We start from the raw sequence: 17,088 nt of genomic DNA on the forward strand, positions 1-17,088 counted from the left end.
CTGCTCTGACCACTCCAGTGGCTTCCAGATCAGACTGAATGCTCACATGGCTCCACCTGTCTGGCTCTCTGTGTCCCTCTAATTTCATCTTTTATCACTTTTCATCGCCTTGCTCCCTAAACTCCATCCACACAGCCCTCCTTGTTTTTAAACATGCCAGGAACACTCCTGCCTCCCACCTTTCAATTTTCTCTGCCCTTAAGAATCTCTCTGTAGATTAACCCCAGGGATTGCTCTTTAACATCTTCTAGGTTTTTATTCAAAATTGCCTTCCCTGACTATCCTAGCTAAATTTCTAATCCCCTCCCAATATGTCACTAACATGTTACATATTTACTTATTTACCTCATTTAGAGAATGTCTTCCCCAGTAGAATGCAGTTTTGCTCCATGAAGGCAAGGACTTTTCTGTTTCATTCACTGCTAGAATACCTCCAGGAACTTAGTAGGCATTCAATAATTATTTGTGATGTGAAAGAATGAATCTTAGTGAGACAGAAATCCTGATTATTTTCATCTATTCACCTTGATTTGGGTACCTTTGATAGAGTCTTTGGCCTCATTAAGTGATGTGATCTGGGAGCATATTTTCCTGTGGTAACATTATGATCTAAGGATTAGTTTGCTTTATAAATTGTATAGTTTTTGAGCTAAGACTCTTTTAATCTGTATGTTCTAGGAATTCTTTGGACTTTTTATAGGAGTCGGGATCATGAAGACAAATTCTAATTTTGGGTTCTTGAAGGAACCATATCGATTTCAGGTGATTCGGTGCTGAGGGGACACACCCACATATCTGCTTTCTCTTGACTAAGATTAAGAGGATAGGAAAATGAGAGGAGATAAATTTTGGATTTTAATGTTTTTAACTTTAACTCATAAAGTTAAGAGAATTTGATCTAGGGTTTTAATCCTTTTGGACTTTAACTTATTTGGACTTCACTTCCAAGAAGGGGGAATCTAATTTTTTTTAAATATAATTTCTCCATAGAATTTGATTATGGGATGTGAAGTATCTTATTGTTAGGATGTTATTTGGAGTATGTTTATGTCATCACTTGGTACCATTGTGGAATCCTAATGAGCTATATGCATACTATAGCCATGAACATGCACTGCTCAGATCTCCATCTGCAGGAAGTTCGATGGACTGACAGTCTCTGGATCCACCACCATGTTTACACTAAGGCCAGCTTTCCAACCAGCTACTCCCAGCCAACAGCTGAGGATGGTTAGAGTATTAAACAAAGTAGGTTGGGAAATAAGTAAAGAATTTATTTTCATCCTGGGGCACAAGGTTACCTTTAAGTTAATTTATTTAATGTACTCATCTGGCCTGTTTCAGAACATTCTAGGGTAGAAGCAACACTATGGACCTGGGGTATACCAGGAGGACCCATAGAAGAGCATGACTAACTCCTCTGATGGAACAACCCTATGAAAGTAAGAACTGTACTGTCCTGAAAATCTGCTCATCTTTTCCCCTCAAGGGCACAGCCAGAGAGCCTGGTTGATTATAAGTTAAATGGTCAAGTCCAGTGGATTAAGAGAACAAATGTCTGGGAAATGTTTAGGGGTACAACTTTCTTCCTCTTATTCTGATATTTTCATTTTAGAAGGAGCTTCACTAATGTAATACCCTTTGTCCACTCTCTGTCGACCCCTGTTTCCTTCCACAGGGAAAGAGGGAGTGGTTTTCTTCCTGATGAGTTAGAATAATTTTTAAATGCTTCTCTCTGCCCCTTCCTGTTTCATTTTAACTTGGGATCCACAGACAGCACGCCCTCTATCCTGTTCCTTCATGCTATAGGATTACAGTGTTGGGCTCCTGTGGGGTGGGGTTGTGGGGGACAAGCAGGTTCCACTGGGGTTGCATGTGGGAAAGCCTATGATGGTGATACATCTAAGCCACATATTCAATCCTGGTCTGTAGAAGTTTAGCAGGTGATACTTTCATCACCATCTGTCTTCTTTTCTGCCCCATAATTGGTGCTGAACTCTGGTATGGAGATGGATTATATATATTATATCTTTCCCTTTTTATCTAGGAGGAAACCGAGATACAGTGAGATGAGCAATATTCTCAAGATCATACAGCTAACAAGTGGCAGAGTAACAATTCAAGGAAAGGTCGAGTCCTTAGCTTCTATGCTTTCTCATTTTGTCATTTCTTATTATAGTTCTATTTCCATGATGAAAGTTTTTGATACACATGAATTAGAAACATTAAACTAGTGAGTACATTAGTAGTGTTGGTAAGATTTGGTTCTGTCATCTTGCATTTATTTATCTGGATTATTTTGAAACTCTAAATTGTAACATTTGAAATCTCTCACTGAATGTCTTGACAAATATTTCCAAAGAGGTTATTTGAAGGAAAACGTATCTTCTAATTATCTTGTTCTCACATGCTGACCTCTAGCACAGGACAAGGAGTGAACCAAAATTGTGTTTTCCCCCAGTATTTTCATCTTTGTATTGGGAACCTGGAAAGGCTTGATTTAGGTATTTCAAGCAGCCTGAACATAATAGTCGAGGAATTAGAATTACAATGATAAAGAATTAATCTTAAAATTCAAGCAAAATTCATCAAACTTATATATCTATTCCACACTTTCTAGGCATTCACTCCTGGTCCTTGGTTCTGTTTTTCTGGATTGTTCTATTGTCTGTAAAGCACTGTTGATTTATGCAGTGATTTGAATATTTTCTTTAAACCTATTTTATAAAAATAAGTGGAAAGCAGAAAAATAAAATGCTAATACTTAGGACTATTCAAGTAAGACAAAGATGGAAATAATTAGGCATGCTACAAGCAGCACGTATTTGGCCTCAATTAAATTCTTATTGGATTTACACTGGTCAACTGTTTAATTACAAATGCAAGAAACAAATTTTAAGCATTTTTTTCAAAATGCGAAGATGTAGTGGCAGATGTAGATCCATAAAAGTATGAATTGGAAATCAGTATCAAGAAATATTTCAGGAGACTTCTCCACAGAGTTGGACATAACTAAGGGTGCCACATGCTTCCCTGGTAGTCTAGGAGTTACGACTCCATGACTCCAGTGCCGGAGGCACAGGTTCCACCCATGATGTGGGAACTAAGATCCCACATGCAGCCAAAAAAAAAAAAAGATAATTCTAAAAGTAAGAAGAAATTTGCAAAGAGAATTTTTAGTTCTATAGCTCGGTTAACAGGGATCGAGGTTGTGACTTGATTCCTATATGAGGGGAAAAAGATGAATATTTAAGTTTCTCTTGAGTAAGTCAGTGCATGATCTTGTGTTTGATTCCCCACAAGTCCCCTGAAAAATTGCTTCTGGCAAGTCCTTCCCAACATTAAAATACATTTCTTCTGACCAAGCTGAGAGAGCTAGAATTTAAAGACGGACATTATTTTAGGAAACTCATTCTGATGTACATTTGGTGTTTAAATTATATGTAGAATGTCTGGTACGGGGTTAGAACCCTTGATAAAGTGCTCACAGTGAGAAAGCTTAGTCAGTTTCATCTGTTTGATGAAACTTGATGCTTCTGCTCCTCCTTTCCCTCTTGCCATCCAAAGTGAAAAGAGGGAGGTGAATAAGAACTAAGGGGCAGGAAATGTCTTGCCTGACTGGCACCAAGGGACTCTGGCACTGGTTTTCTTTAGCTGTGGCAAAATGTTTAAAGCTCTTTCTTCTGGCTGATGTTCAAAGCTGACTATTCTTCTCATGGGTGGTTTCACGGGCACTTTGGAGGCTCCCACATTGAACTGCCTGTCCTGTGGGTAAAACATTTGCTTCCATCGGCTGACTTATGCTTCCTCCCACAGCAGTGGGAACCAGGTGAACCAACCCTCTGTTTGGGTCACTTCACAGTTCTAAGGATAACTCTTGAATGAAATTTGAAATGGGTCCAGGTTGGCTCTCTTCAGCTGAACCCACGTGGAATCCATGAGAAACGCCATCTTTGTCCCTGCTTTCAGTGCACTCAACGCAGGCTGCATTCTGTCTTTCTCTTTCTCTGCACTTTAGACCAACATCTTCAGCTTCTTGTCTTGTCTATCCAAGCTTGTTTATTTAAACTTTATCACCACCTCATCCATTGCAAATATGGCTACTCCAAGTATAAGCATAATTTCCTATTCCCCCTTCCAAAAAAATGTAGGGTCACACTATAAGCATTTTGTAGATTATAAACTTATAAGACAATAACAATTACATAGATAAGATGACAAAACATAAAATCATATTAATATTATAGTTACAGTATATAAACATTATGTTTACAGCATAATTAATTATAATTATGTATATAATTATAAAATATAAAATTTTATGTATAAACAAGTTTCAATAACTATCATTCTTTCATGGCTTTGAAGGGAGCTGGAAAGCCTGGCACAGAGCTCCCTGCTTAATGAATGTACCAAGTCAAGGATGAAAGTATGAAACAAGGTCCACTCTTTTCTCCCAAACAAATGTCCCAGAGGTGGTGATGAATAAGACAACTTTCTGTGCTGCTCTCAAATAACTTGATGATAGCTGAGCCTTTTCATTGCCTAAGACAGCTTTGCCCAAGTGCCCATTTCTGGGAAATCATTTCCATCATAGTAAATGGGATTCCCTGTCCAATAAACCGTTAGCAGTTGGTGGGTTCCTCCATCCTGTGGGGTCCTCCGCCTCTGGTAGGACGTATCTAAATGACAGATGTGCCCACAAAGGTGGTCTCCTTGAGCCTGAGGGAGAACCCACTTACCTAATTGTGCTATGCAGGGTGTGAAGCGTGCAACTATACAGCTAGAGTGAGCCACCAGTGCTCCATACTGAAAATGAGAGGCTTTACTAAAATGTAGGTAGAAGTGAAAGGTGGGGAATTGTGACCAGTGAGGGAATCAGTTTCACTATGTTTTTCTGACTGCAAGCCCTTCACATGCTCTTCCTTTTTTTTTTTTTTTCCGGTTGTTCTGGGTTTTCGTTGCTGTGAGCAGGCCTTCTCCAGTGGTCAGTGGGGGCTTCTCTTCATTGCAGTGTGCGGGCTTCTCATTGCGGTGGCTTCTTTTGTTGCAGAGTACAGGCTCTAGCGCACACCGGCTTTACCACTTGCCACACACAGCCTAAGTATTTGTGGCATACAGGCTTAGTTGCTCCAAAGCATGTGGAACCTTCCCGGATCAGGGATCAGACCTGTGTCCCCTGAATTGGCAGGTGGATTCTTATCCACTGTACCACCAGGGAAGTCCCACCGGATATTCTTATGCATGATTACTTGGGACAAACATGGACAGGTCTGGTTTAGTGTAATGGTTATGTACACAGATGTTGGGAGGTAGGTAACTTGGATTTTAATTCTCACACCTCTACTTAGTAAATGTGAAGCCTTGGACAAACTATCTGAGCAAGTACATGGAATAAAGGTAGGAGTACTCACTTCTGCTCCTTAATGAGATCTAAAAATCCACTGAAATCAGACTCTGAAGCCCATAGTTGTCAAATAACTTTGCAGGGAGCATGTAGACAGGGTTATCTGGGCAAAGAGACACCACCTGCCACTTTCTATTTTTATTGAGTCTCCATTCCTCCAGAGTAACCAACAACTCTCTAGATGCATCTGACAGGATATGCTTCTTCTCTAGGCTGTGTCTGGGGACTCTTAGGCAAGAATACAGGCAGAAAGTCTCATGTTTTGGGGTGGAAGGACAGAAGGCATTGTGGATTTCAAGTGGGAATTTCACAAGACCCACGGACAGCCATGCAACTGGGGGCATCCAGAGATGAGCACCAAGTGTAGGAATGGGAAGGATCCCTACAGCTCCTGGCTACAGTTGTTTGGAGCTCTTTACTCCAGTCTTACACTACTCACCTGACAGCTACTCTCCTCATATCTTTTCCAACAAAGTCCCACTTTGACCAATTTAGCAGCAATCTTTGAGCTGGCACTGGCCCTCTCCTCTGTTGCAACACTGTGCAAACCACAGGCATAACAGGCCCAGCCCCTCGTCCCTGAAGCAGTCAACTGACAGCCACCTGAAATGGGGAATCATAGCTGAAACTCTGCCTGGCACAGTGCTCCTCCCTGGAAATGAGTGACTTATTTCCTTATCTAAAACTGATCCCTTTAATATGCCCCCCAGGTTAGCCAGTTTAAAAAAAAAAAAAAAGTGGTACCTAAGAGAATAAGGAATAATCTCTTTTTCTGCTCCACCATTCTCATTATTGTTAACTCTGTCTAGTTCCAAGCATCACAGGCACACCCAACAATACCTCCCCAAGTGTCTCTTTTCCATGAACAGGCAAACCTTTCCCAGAAGCCCCCAAATAGACTCATCTTTAATGTCTCACTGACCAGAATTGCATAAGGTGACTGATTCATTTCTACACCATTCATGGACGAGGAGAGTGATTGGCTTAAGGAAGCACAAGACTGAGTGAAAAGGGTAAATTACAAGGGGAAACATGTTAGAAAGAGGAAGAAAGAGAACAGATGATGAGTAAACAATGCCAGTGTCTACTCCTCCTCCACAAAGGATCTGCAGGCTCCTCTGTGTTATAAACCAAACTTAACTTTCTGCTGCCTTACTTACTCAGTCCAACATACTGAACAGTCATAGATTTTGCTGAAAGAAAGGTGATCTTGTGCCTTACACTTAGGAGGACTATGTTTTGGTTTTTTGGTCTTGCCTGGATCTTGTTCTCCTCTATTGCTTTTTTGACAGTAACCCTGGACTGCCTTTGCTTTCCTATTGAGAAGACTTTTATCCCATATCTCTGAGGCTTATTAGGCCACAGGGGATTACAACAGAGTTATATGTTATTGATCTGTAAATAAAGCTCTACCAACTTTCCAGGCAAATGGGTCAGAAACTTTTTGGAAACATTTCCAAAATACATCCATGAAACTCTAGGAATATGCCACAAAAAAAAGAGGATTCTGCGGTCAAGTAGTTTGAGCAATGTTGAATATGGTTTCATTTTCTTGTAGATTGCAGACTGAGAGGCTCTGAGAAGTCCTGCAGTTAAATAAACTGACTCTGAGTTCTGGAATCAAACTGCATATTTTCTGGGCTCTGTCACTTTCTAGCTGTGCAAGCTCTTTAAACCTCTGTTACTTGAGAAAAAGAGGGTCTAGTAATGGGGGTTTCTGGGAGAAAGAGGTGAGATAATCCATGTGAAGCCTTTAGCACAGATCTTTTCAGTCATTTAACCTGACTACCTACTGTGTATCGAGGTCCCAGGTCTTTCTAATGGAGGAGGGAGAGGACAGAAAATAAAAAATAAATAAATAGAATGATTTCAGATGATGATGAATACTATGAGTAAAATAAAACATGATGATGTTATTGATACAAAGTGTAACTAGGATGAGAATGGTAGTTTTAGATGGGAGGGTGAGATAATGCATTTCTGAAGAAGGCATTTTATTTCAGATCTGATATAAGAAAAAGACTGGAGTCCTTTAACATTTATTCATTCATTCACTCAACAAATATTTACTGAGCACCAACAATCTTTCCCTGATAGCTCAGTTGGTAAAGTATCCGCCTGCAATTCAGGAGACCCCAGTTCGATTCCTGGGTCGGGAAGATCCGCTGGAGAAGGGATACGTTACCCACTCCAGTATTCGTGAGCTTCCCTTGTGGTTCAGCTGGTAAAGAATCCGCCTACAATGCGCATAGACCTGGGTCTGATCCCTGGGTTGGGAAGATCCCCTGGAGAAGGGAAAGGCTACCCACTCTGGTATTCTGGCCTAGAGAATTCCACGGACTGTATAGTCCATGGGGTGGCAAAGAGTCAGACATGACTGAGCGACTTTTACTTTCACTTTTCAACTATGTTTCAGGAATGTTTTAGGCACTGAAAATAGAGCAATAAACAAAATTAGATAAGAATATCTGCTCTGAGGTTTCCCCGGTGGCCCAATGGTTAAGAATCCGCCTTGTAATGCAGGGGACAAGGGTTTGATCCCTGGTTTGGGAAGATCCCACACACAGAGGAGCAACTAAATCCTTGCACTCCAAATACTGAGCCTGTGCTCTAGAGTCAGAGAACTGCGACTTCTGAGCCTATGTGCTGTAACTCCTGAACCCACAAGCCTTAGGACCCATGCTTTGCAATAAAAGAAGCCATTGCAATGAGAAGCCCATCCACTGCAATGGAGAGCAGGCCCCCGCTTGCTGCAATTAGAGAAAGCCCCAAGTACAGCAATGAAGACCCACCACAGCCAAAAGGTAAAATAAATAAATTAATTAAATAAGTACATTAATAAATTCTTTTTTTTTTTTTTTTTAAAGAATATCTGCCCTAACAGAGCTCACATTCTGGTACAGGAAAATAAAAAGAAATATATGTAGTGTGCAACCTGGTAGCTAAGTGCTATGGGGAAAAGCAGAAAAGGGGGGAAAAGAATAGTTAATTTTAGCTTTAAAGTTTAAAGGGGTTTCAAGGATCCCTCATTGAACAGGTAAACACATAAGCAAAGGATGACCTGAAAGAGATGAGGATGTGGCCATGCAGAAACCTGGGGGAAGATAATTCCAGCTGAAAGAAACCAGGTCGTGGGGCAAGAGTGTGCTTAACATATTCAAGGAATAGCAAATGGGTTAGAATGCCTAAAAGGAGAGTAAGTAAAAGAGTGGTAAAAATAATAATAATAATAACAGGTGCCAGATTATGTAAGGATAAGCAAAAGTCTGAAGTGAAATTCTTTCAGGCAGAAGAAACGGCAACCGTGAAAGTCCTCAATCAGAACCAAAGTTGGCCTGTTCAAGCTAAAAACTGTGACTGATAAAGCTGAAGCACACTGAGCAAGGGGAAGAGCTGATATGAGGTCCAAGAATTCATCTGGGTCAGATGAACCTCAGGGTATAAACATAGGCCAATGCAAAGAATTTACATATACAAATATGTGTATATATATATTCTAAGTACATTGAAAAAATAGCTATGACGGTTGTTATTCATGAAATACTATTCTGTTGCATAGATTGAGAAATGCTGCCTTAGAGCCAGTTTTAACTCACTCTTTTGCTCATCCCATATCAACCAATCACCAAGTGTCATGAGTTATACCACAACAGAAGAATCGGAGGAACTTGCTAAAAGGCCTCCAAACTCTCTTGTACTATTTCCTAAGTTACAGTTAGATCAAATCATTTCTCTCCTCAAATTTTTCTATTGATATTTTTACTTGTAGAATCAAATCCATGTCCATAAACTGGCAAGGATTTCAAGGTCTTCCTCGAGGTATCTGTTGACAAATTCCCATTAAAGGCATTAAATGGCATTAAATTGTAGTGAGTGTACATGCCTGATCAGAGCTTATTCCATTCCCTCAGCCTGAGCTCGCCTTCCCTGTGTTTGTTGCTTGTTGAATGTCTTCTCTTCTTTCAGAATCAGCAGAGTTCCCACTCCTCTGAAGTTCTGTCTGATACCCCTGGGCAGAGTCAGCACCTCACTCCTTCAGCCACGTACCATAAATGTCATCCGTGCCTCTGTTTGCTGTGTTCATCAGATTGCTTTTTTTGTAGACTTAGTTATCACTTCTCTCACTCCCATTAGACTGTAAGCACACTGAAAGCAAAGTCTTTATTTTTCATCATTTTTTTTCTAGAACCAGTGCCTAGAACAATTGCTAGTGTGTGGCAGGTGCTCAATAAGCTGCTGATGAAACAAAATGCAGAGGACTTCCCTGGTGGTCTAGTGGTTAAGAATCCGCCTGCCAATGCAGGCGACATGGGTTCTATTCTTGCTCTGGGAAGATTCCACCTGTGGTGGAGCAACTAAACCACGCACCGAGAAAGCCTGTGCTCCGCAACAAGAGACGCCACTGCAACGGAAAGCCTGAGCACCGCAACTAAAGAATAACCCTTGCTGACTGCAGCTAGAGGAAAGCCCAGGCAGCAACGAAGACCCAGCACAGCCAAAAATCAATACATTTTTTTCAGACTTTGTCTTTTTAAACATTTTTTATTTTTTGGCTGTATTGAGTCTTCGTTGCTGCCAATGGGCTTTCTTTAGTTGCACAGAGTGGGGGCTACTCTCTAGCTGCGGTACTCAGGCTTCTCTTTGTGTTGGCTTCTCGCTGCGGAGCACAAGCTCTAGGTGCGCTTCGGTAGTTGTGGCTCGTGGGCTCAGCAGTGTGGTGCGTGGGCTTAGGCGCCCTGTGGCATGTGGGATCTTCCCAGACCAGGGATTGATGCCATGTCCCCTGCATTGCAAAGTGGATTCTTAACCACTGGACCACGATGGAATCCCTAATACTTTTTTAAAAAATAAAATAAAAATACAAGGTAGGATGTGACAAACACCTTTATGTAAGCACTAGGACATAAAGAGAATAATGGCATGACCATATTGTCAAGGAGTTTATAAATCCATAACAGCTGCTACCATTGATTGAATCCTAACTACGGTGCAGGCGTGCCGTTTAACACTCAAAGCAACACAATGAGGTAGGTGTTCTAACTTGCAGTTTACAGAATGAGGTTAAACGGCGTGTCCAAGTTCATAGAATAAACAACAGGATTCAAGCTTAGATCCCTCCAGCTTCCAAGCCTGTGCTCTTTTCACTATACATTGTATCAATTGGGATCTAGCCAGGAAAATAAACAGGGCTTTCAGAGGAAGGGACATTTTTTTTTTCTTACAAAGGATTAGTTACACAGATGAATGGAAGAGTGAAGAAACCAAATAGGGAATGGTGAAGCAGCCCAGAGATTTAGCAGAATCGAGAGGTCGTTCCCCTTGCTGTATGAGTGATTCTGGGAGAAGGCAATGTTACCAGAGCCCAGAAGCCTGGGCTGTCAGGCACAGGAAGCTAGAACCACGGTGGGGACCTGCCCAAGGGAGAGCTGGGGCCAGGAAGGGAGGGGCTGTCCACCAGGACCCTGCCAGATTCCACAGGAAGCAGGGAAAGAAAGAGCGAGAACTCCCCTGGCTTCTCCCTTCCTCTGCTTCCAGTCTTTCCCGGTGCTTCTTATTGCTTTAACCTATCAAGAATCAAAGAACAAGAGAGCCTGTGAGAGCAGAGCCTGGGCAGGGTGGGGGTGGGCCTGAGACCAGGGCAAGCATGTTCTCTCCACCCGAAATGAAAAGAAATAGTATTTAACAGGGGGCTGGGCGGGCTATCGTCCATGGGGTGGCAAAGAGACAGAAAAGACTGAGCAACTAAATAGTAACAACAAAGGATGAGTGGCAGTGATTTTAAGCAAATTCAAAAGAAAGCGAAATTAACAGTGGCTGCAGTAGCAAGGGAGAGACCCCCCAGAAGGAGGAAGGCACACTGATTCTTAAAGAAAGGGAGAATTCCTGTAGGCAAAGAAAAGAGAGAAGGCATTCTTGAAGAAGGAACCACTTAAGCATTTTCCTGCAGGTAAAGAATGCTATTCAGTCTTTCAAAAAAATCTTCCTTCTCAGCAAAAACTATATATATGTGCACATTGTCAAGAATCAGATCAGATCAGTCTCTCAGTTGTGTCCGACTCCTTGCGACCCCATGAATCGCAGCACGCCAGGCCTCCCTGTCCATCACCAACTCCCGGAGTTCACTCAGACTCATGTCCATCGAGTCAGTGATGCCATCCAGCCATCTCATCCTCTGTCGTCCCCTTCTCCTCTTGCCCCCAATCCCTCCCAGCATCAGAGTCTTTTCTAATGAGTCAACTCTTCGCATGAGGTGGCCAAAGTACTGGAGTTTCAGCTTTAGCATCATTCCTTCCAAAGAAATCCCAGGGCTGATCTCCTTCAGAATGGACTGGTTGGATCTCCTTGCAGTCCAAGGGACTCTCAAGAGTCTTATCCAACACCACAGTTCAAAAGCATCAATTCTTTGGCACTCAGCCTTCTTCACAGTCCAATTCTCACATCCATACATGACCACAGGAAAAACCATGGTCTTGACTAGACAAACCTTTGTTGGCAAAGTAATGTCTCTGCTTTTGAATATGCTATCTAGGTTGGTCATAACTTTCCTTCCAAGGAGTAAGCATCTTTTAATTTCATGGCTGCAGTCACCATCTGTAGTGATTTTGGAGCCCAGAAAAATAAAGAATAATGAAAACCAAACACATACACACCATCCAGGCTTAGGAAGTAATAACACCATCATCTGCAGTTTATTTTTTAAAATATTTATGGTTTAAAAAACACATATGCATACACATATCTGTGTATGTATATATGATAACATTTACTATTATAGCCATTTTTTAATTGTACCTTAAAAAAGTGTGTATTCATACAATTCAGTGGCATTAATTACATTGACATTGTTGTGCAGCCATCACCACTGTCTGTTTCTGAAACTTTTTCATCACTCCAGGAATCTCTGTAGTCATTAAGGAATAACTGTAGCCCTTGTCTCCACGTGCACTGTTAATTAATTTACTTTAAAATATATTTAGGGAGTTCCCTGGTACCCTGGAGAAGGCAACAGCACCCCACTCCAGTACTCTTGCCTGGGAAATCCCATGGACGGAGGAGCCTGGTAGGCTGCAGTCCATGGAGTCGCTAAGAGTTGGACGCGACTGAGCGACTTCACTTTCACTTTTCACTTTCATGCATTGGAGAAGGAAATGGCAACCCACTCCAGTGTTCTTGCCTGGAGAATCCCAGGGATGGGGGAGCCTGGTGGGGTGCCGTCTATGGGGTTGCACAGAGTCAGACACGACTGAAGCGACTTAGCAGCAGCAGTAGCAGCTGGTACCCTAGTGGTTAGGATTCCAGGCTTTCACTGCTGTGGCTTGGGTTCAGTCTCTGGTTGGGGAACTGAGATTCTGAAAGCCACATGGCACAGTCAAAATAATAATGATGATAGTAAAACATATTTAAAAATAAGATGGATGAATGGATAGGTAGAGGGATGTTAATGGATGGATAAACATGGTAATGAAATGTTAAGAGATATATAGTCATGTATAATAAAATGCTAATGCTAAGATCTAGGAGGTGATGGATTTATAAGTTTTTTTCAACTTTCTTATATGTTTGAAATTTTCTCAGTGAAACTGGGGGGAGGTGGAGGTGGATTTCATGCTTGGGCCTCAGCCCCAGACATTCTCATTTAATTGGTTGTGCTTGGGCCTGGATGATTTCAGTGTGTGTTGCCAGGGTTGAGGACCACTGCATAAGTACGAGACAGCAAAAGAGACTCTGATGTATAGAACAGTCTTATGGACTCTGTGGGAGAGGGAGAGGGTGGGAAGATTTGGGAGAATGGCATTGAAACATGTAAAATATCATGTAAGAAACGAGTTGCCAGTCCAGGTTCGATGCACGATACTGGATGCTTGGGGCTAGTGCACTGGGACGACCCAGAGGGATGGTATGGGGAGGGAGGAGGGAGGAGGGAGGAGGGTTCAGGATGGGGAACACATGTATACCTGTGGCGGATTCATTTTGATATTTGGCAAAACTAATACAATTATGTAAAGTTTAAAAATAAAATTAGGGAAAAAAAATTTTTTAAAAATAAAAAATAAAAGCATGCTGTGGGATCCCAGAGCCAGGGTGAGCAGAAATTAGCATGGGATAAGCAGGAGAGGTTCTCATGGTAAGTACACTGGGGTGGTTTGCCGTTCTCTCCTCCAGTGGATCACGTTTTGTCAAAACTCTCCGCCATGACCCGTCTGTCTTGGGTGACCCTACACGGCATGGCTCATAGCTTCATCGAGTTACGAAAGCCCCTTTGCCACAACGCGGCAGTGATCCATGAAGGGAGGAGAGTGAAAGAGCTAGCTTAAAACCAAATATTAAGAAAACTAAGATCATGGCATCCAGCCCCATTACTTCATGGCAAATAGAGGGGGAGAAGGTGGAAGTAGTAACAGATTTCCTCTTCTTGGGCTCTAAAATCACTGCTAATGGTGACTTCAGTCATGAAATCAGAAGATGTTTGCTTCTTGGCAGGAAAGCTATGACAAACCTAGACAGTGTGCTGAAAAGCAGAGACATTACTCTGCCAACAAAGGTCCGTATAGTCAAGGCTATTGTCTTCCCAGTGGTCATGCACGGTTGTAAGAATGGGAACAGAAGGCAGAATACCAAAGAATTGATGCCTTCGAATTGTGGTGCTGGAGAAGACTCCTGAGAGTCCCTTGGCCAGCAAGGAGATCAAACCAGTCAATCCTAAGGAAAATCAACCCTAAATACTTATTGGAACGACTGATACTGAAGTCGAAACTCCAGTATTTTGGTTATCTGATGCGAACAGCTGACTCATTGGAAAAGTCCCTGATGCTGGGCAAGACTGAGAGCAGCAGAAGAGGGCATCAGAGGATGAGATGCCTGGATGGCATCACTGATGCAATGGACATAAACTTGGGCAAACTTTGGGAGATGGTGAGGGACAGAGAGGCCTGGTGTGCTGCAGTCCATGGGGTTGCAAAGAGTTGGGCAACTGAACAGCAACAAGCAGGAGAAGTGGAAAGAGAGGAGAAATTTCTGGGTGCATAACAGAGGTGGGGCATCCAGGCGGAGCTCTTAAGTACTTTCTGTGGCTGGACAGCCGGATGGGCCAGTTCCATGTGAAGGAGGCAAAGCAGCTGCTCAGTAGGCCACTGAGAACATGGGATCAATCGGCGTTTTCCTGAGTTCTTTATATGGAACTAAGCAGTTTATACTTACACATTTATGTTTGCATGATTCATCATTTGCAACATTTCCTATAGCTTTAACTAAAAGCTAAGATACTTTAAGCATGTGAGCCCCCTTTAGCCCTTAAGAAGTATAAGTTCCATTTTCAACACATGTAAACATACATTTTCATGTTTTACTAACTCATCTTTAAACAATTTTCATGGAGGTGAAGAGATGAGTCTGTTGAAGCAAAAAGAAAATGTTGTAGCCTGGGTCACCTTGGGCTCGTGTGTCGGGACAGGGAGAAGAAGAGACAACTAGTCCTGGGTAAGATAGGGGCCCGTGAAGGAGCCTAGCTGTCAGGCTTGGAAATTTCGCAACTTCAAAGAAGCTTCCCTACCCCAATTAATCAGTAATAATTGTTCCTCCCTGGAAAACTGATATCTGCACTACCCAGTTAAAGTATGCCCTCTGCAGTAGTACAAATATTTCCTGTAACCCTTCTTCCACTCCCAGGTATTTTAAGTCTTATTCTGGGGGTTGTGGTGGTGTGGAAGGTTGTCTCCGCAGTAAATGACTCCAATCCATTTAACCATTTAACCATGTGAAAGGAGTCAGGAACACTAACATCTGATCTCTTGTCATGGGACCCTAGCCTGGCTCAGTACAGGTGCCAGCTGGAGGCAGATCAGGGCCCAAAGGCAGAGGCAGAATGGCATATGAGGAAGAAGATCAAAGGTCAGTCTCAGAGCAGCTGTATCACAGGTGAGATCTAAGGGGAAACTGCCAGACTAAAAGCAGGAAGCAAACAGAAGTTCAGGAGCCAGAGGAATGCAAGAGCACATCGGGAAGCGGTGTGCACGACAGCAAGAGGATCAGAACTTTGGCTATGAATGAGGCTCATTCTTTTGGGGAACTCACCCCGTGGAGCTTGGGTGAGCAGGAAGGAGTTAGGAAATGCGGGGTCGGACGATCTTTACACACAAAACAAAGACCAAAAAACGTACGAAAAAATCAGACCATGTTATCGCACGGCCTATTAGCAGATGTTCATTTGGATGACCCTGAGCCACCCAGAAGAGGTTAAATGTGATGCCTCCCATTTAAAAAGGGAAGTGTAGAAAACATTTTGGAAAACACTGCAAATAATATGGCTAAAAAGAAAAGAAAAAAAAAAGAGGTCTTTTTACCCTGGAAGGGTAATCTTCAGCTGCCAGGAAAATTCACATATGTGTAATCCCACACTGTCCCCATAAATCTAGGTAGCTATGGCAGTAATTCAGAAAAGTGGAGACATAGCTTTTTAAATTTAGATGCTTCCACTCTTCAACTTTAGGTTTCTCCGCTTTTCCTAGCTAGGTGACAGCTATTTTCCTTTCTCCCTCATTGTGGACTCATAAGGTATATTAGCATTCTTTTATAGCTTTGATCCTATGTAGAAATTTGGAAAACTTTCAAGGAAGGACTACAAGGAGCTAGCATAACTCATGGGCATATTCGCTATGGCTAGAGACCTGTGACTCTGTACTTGGCCCCTCTGCGTTCCATCACTGAGGAGGAGAGAGAATGGAAGGGTTGGGGGGAGGTAGGAGAACAGAGCCCTGAGGCCATATGGAGTAGAAGAGAAGAGCCCCCGAGGAAAGAGGCTGCTGTGTCCAGAAGTAGAAGTGTGGGAAAGAATGTCTGGCAGATACCCCCCACAATCTATCAAACTCTCACAGGTAATGAGGGAAATAGCAGGGACCTGCACCCACGTTTGTCTCTCTGTAAATGTGGTGTTTTCCCCCCCTTTCTATTGCTGTGTGTCCTTTGCTGGGGAAAACATTTACAATTGCTGCCAAACTCCTGGTCTGCCTTCTCTCCTACACTGCTCTTACCCCCAGCCTGGAGTCTGCTTGGTGGAAATGTAGCATATAATGGGCCCAGAGTTAATCATCTGCAGCTTTCCCCTGATAAGTCACAGTGTGCTTGCTGCGCTCCTTCCAAGAGTCAACAGCATGTGGGGATGTGCTAAGGGTGGCCTATGGCATTCAGAGCGCTGGCCCAGATGGGAGGCAGTGTGCTGCGGAGGCTATCTGAACACCACCATCTGGAGTGCCTCCATTGCCCTGAAGGCACTTGTCTCCAATGGACACAGCTTAGAGATGCCAAAAAACGAGCCAAGTTTGCTGGATGGACAAATGGCCTGACGTCAGTGGAATTTGCTCATAATTTGGGCCTCATGTGTGATGTACTGTCTGAACTCAAAGGGCTATCAAAACACTCAGGGAGGAAGAGGAGAAGTAAAAAGAAAGAGTGGAGGGAAAGGAGGAGGAGAAAGAGGAGTACGAAGTGTGAAAATAGGTGGATGAGAAGAAGGAGAAAGAGGAGATTTAGGACACAGCCAGGAGCTGTGGCAGGACAGGTTCAGCTTTTGACTCCTGGGGCCAACGGTCCCTGTTAGTTTGTTGAAGGCATCGGTGCCAAATAAAACATGGCCTTTTAAAGCACTGAATTACGTGAGTGCAGAGCTGTTAAAATCAGTGTAGCAA

Source organism: Bos taurus, chromosome 15 (genome assembly GCF_002263795.3).
Source record: "Bos taurus isolate L1 Dominette 01449 registration number 42190680 breed Hereford chromosome 15, ARS-UCD2.0, whole genome shotgun sequence".
NCBI classification, from domain to species: domain Eukaryota; kingdom Metazoa; phylum Chordata; class Mammalia; order Artiodactyla; family Bovidae; genus Bos; species Bos taurus.